Consider the following 3,798-nt stretch of genomic DNA (forward strand, 5'->3'; position numbering starts at 1 on the left):
TATATTTTTTTTTTGGAGAAGGCTTGACCTTTAAAATCAAAACTTATATGTACATGTGCGCATACATTCGTAATTCCGAAGCTTCGTTATTCCGAAGGTTCGGATATTCCGAAGGTTCGTTATTCCGAAGGTTCGTATTACCGAAGGTTCGTAATTCCGAAGGTTCGTTAGTCCGAAAACGAAATGAGTTTCGTAATTCCGAAGGTTCGTTAGTCCGAAAACGAAGTGAGGTTCGTAATTCCGAAGGTTCGTTAATCCGAAAAAGAAATGAGGTTCGTAATTCCGAAGGTTCGTTAGTCCGAAAACTAAATGATAAACTAACCATATTTCGTTTTCGGACTAACGAACCTTCGGAACAGCGAACCTTATTTCGTATTCGGATTAACGAACCTTCGGAACAACGAACCTTATTTCGTTTTCGGATTAACGAACCTTCGGAACATCGAACCTTATTTCGTTTTCGGATTATCGAACCTTCGGAATAACGAACCTTCGGAATAACGCCACAAATGTTCGGATTAACGAACCCTTTTACGTTTTCGGATTAACGAACATCGAGGTATAGGCAATTTGCGTGTTTCGGAATTACGAACCTTCGGAATAAAGAACCTTCGGAATTACGAACCTTCGGAATTACGAAGTGTAACCGTACATGTGTAGTAGACAGAGCAGTTTATTTCGTACATTATTTTTTAGAGTAGATTGAAATTCTTTACATAATGATACGAAGATTGAATTGACTGTTTACGTTTTCTTAACAATGCATCAAAAACTCTGAATAAGAATAGATATATAATGGATAAAAAAAAGTTTAATGAAAGGTATTAAGCTCTACAGCTAGAGCATGAATATCACAAGTAATACGTCAAATATATTTCTGAAAGAAATTAAATAATGATTCTATCATAAAATAGTAATATTAAACAAATGATAATAGCTTGCAATGTATATAGTGCTTACTACAAAAATGTAACTTAGTGCCTATGGAAATAGGTGGAAAGAAAAAAGATATTCAGCAAAAATGATATTATATAATTTAAATTTGATAAATTATGGAGCTGCATACGCTAAGAAAAATGACCGTTTAATGAACAAAGAGGTTTTGAAATTAAAATCATGAGGCTTCAAACATTGATTGTTGATTAAAAAAAAATGGGTATACAATAGACACGAATCATAAGAATTACCAAGTCCATCTCATGCCAAACTTAGTTAAGCATGAGAAAAATGTTGCTTATACCTCTCACGTCCCTGCTTATACATTAGCCCACCATGTGTGTCATTTATATCCTGGAATTCCCAGAAGTCCCAAACGTTTTTTCAAACAAGAAAAATATTGTGAATTTTGGTTTTAAAAAGCAAGATGGTCATTTGATCACTAATAATAAACTGGAATGCATGAAAACATCCTATCAACTAAGCTACCATTTTTTATCACAAGTATCCACTTTTATGCATAAATAATCCAATGGAATGCTTAATACCCGTAACACACCGTCCTTTTTTATTGACAACAGAATGCTGGCAGGAATTCATCAAAGAGGGGAGCAACGGATACCTGCAATGAGGATCAAAACAAAATATATATTAGAAAATGTGCTCTTCGGTATTCTTTCTGGAAATATATCTTCATTGATTAAACAATTACCCCATAATATCTCCATTACCGGAATAAGCAAAATGCACTTTTTTCAATTTTTCATTTCTCCTGCAATAGGAAAGTTAGCAGATTATCTCAGTATTTGTGTCTCCTTCAGTGAACTCTTTAAAATTGTCTTATTGCACATATCAAGAGTATAAAATTACAAGAAAATTTGACTAACAGCAAGAATGAAAAGGGATGAAATACAGTATGTAGGAGACAATATATTTTTTTTCATTATCACATACCTCTAGTAGGTGTTGAATACAGAGAATATCAAATTGAAAACTGAGTGAATATACCAACCTATACATTTACAGAGGACCTGTTCTTCCTGTTAAGTACAGGGCTTGTTCCCCACCAGGACTCCTGATGTAGACATGGCCCCAATCGATATCACCTAAGACTCTTGGAAACATGCAGCAATCATCAAATTGTCGCTGGGTGGTTTCAATTTCTCGTTCATTAACTGTCTGTTACTTCTTGCTATTGCCTCAGAAAAATCGTTGATGATTCTGCACACGGATGACTGTGATATAGTTGCTTCTTCTGCATGCATATTCTAAAAGGTACCTTTAGTTATGATTGATAAGTGATGTTATGTAATTGATTTATTGATATGAAAGCTAATTATTTCTGTAAAGCATGTGCATTTAGTCATGTAGATGTCACATCCACACTTTTCCTTTTCTCAAGTTATTAAATGAAACTTTTCCAATTTTCATACGTGAGTGTACAAGGGTTCCTTATTTGCTCTGGCGACAATTATTTAATGGAAAATCTGCATGCCAAGCAAAACATAAAACCTAATTTCATGACTAGATACTTCCTAATCCTTGATCTTTACATTATTCTGAACTTGCGATAACTATCATAAATATATAATCTGCAGTCAACCCCATTTTTACATTCCTGGAGGAAAAAAAAGAACGATTATAATTTCATATCACTAACAACAAGAGAACAAGTGGGGATATGAATATTGCATATTCATGAGGATACACAGAACCGTTTCCCCCAAATAATGTAAAACTTTAAAATTGAATAAGTTCATAATTCTCCATCCAATTTTGATGGTTTTTGCTAGTCAGATATTTCTTTATCAATATCTTATTATTTTTGGCCTGGAGAATCGCTTTCATAGAACATAATTTGAACCCCCCCCCCCCCCACTACCTTCTGCTATATAGTTGGCACATGCAAAATCACCAATGGCATAAAAACAAAATCCTGTCAAAACCTGTAACTAACAGGCAATGTGTCGTTCCTCTCTGGTGGTACCCGACTCTGAAAGGTTCATCCTCGTAGCATTCAAATGAAATCTTACTGTCTCTTATTCCATGCAGTGGTGTTGCTGAATCTGCATGGAAGTTGAAAGATTGTGTTGAAGAGTTACCATGAATGGGTAGTTTATTCTTTTAATTACATTTAATTCAAAAGTGTTTAAAATGAGGAACAGAATGACAAAGATTCTACAGAAATCCTTAAAAAAGATAGGGAGATAAAAAATTCTAATTGTCATGTACGAGTAGCTTTTCTATTGGCCTACTTGTAAAAGTTAAAAAAAAACTGCTAATTGTTGCTGATCATTATTCATCATTGATCAAATCATACACGTCTTATAGATGCTTCTATGAAAATTAATTAACTGAATCACTTTCAATTGGCTTTAATAAGGAAGGCACTTTAAGGAACTTTGTTTACACAAAAAGAGATTATTGCTTGTGACTTTCGAATAAAACATTTTCATGAATCTTCATCAAAGTCTCATTAAACATTGCTGCTCTCCTTCAGACAAAATTAGATGCTAAGATCCAGTAGTACTTGTGTTGGCAGGGGTATTGTAGACAACAAAAATTCAATGAAAAACACACGAAAATCACTGCCTGGTAATTACTAGTATCGACCATTCAATCATGTCCACATATAGTGGAGCGGTTATGTGACAAAAAATGGCCAAGATGAAAAATCATTAAATGTCAATTTCTTGAGTTTTACATGGCTTGTGACACTGAAATTTGGCATATAGGGGAATTTTGAGGCACTGATTTCAAATATTGCCGGCTCCCAGCAATTTGACCATTTAGTCGGCGGCAAAATGGCCGCCATCTTGAAATCCAAGATGGCAGCCATGAAAAATCATTAATTGTCATTTT

General features: G+C 34.3%; 1 long non-coding RNA gene across 1 annotated transcript; it reads right to left on the reverse strand.

The window, feature by feature from the left end:
• Positions 1-449: 449 nt before the first annotated feature.
• LOC129260055 (uncharacterized) lies at positions 450-3,589 on the reverse strand. Its single transcript, XR_010296659.1, has 3 exons — positions 2,894-3,589; positions 1,949-2,215; positions 450-1,558 (listed from the first exon to the last, which is right to left on the reverse strand). It is a non-coding gene; the product is annotated as an uncharacterized LOC129260055 (long non-coding RNA).
• Between the last annotated feature and the right edge of the window lie 209 nt (positions 3,590-3,798).

The sequence above is a fragment of the Lytechinus pictus genome, unplaced genomic scaffold (genome assembly GCF_037042905.1).
Source record: "Lytechinus pictus isolate F3 Inbred unplaced genomic scaffold, Lp3.0 scaffold_19, whole genome shotgun sequence".
Lineage (NCBI taxonomy): Eukaryota > Metazoa > Echinodermata > Echinoidea > Temnopleuroida > Toxopneustidae > Lytechinus > Lytechinus pictus.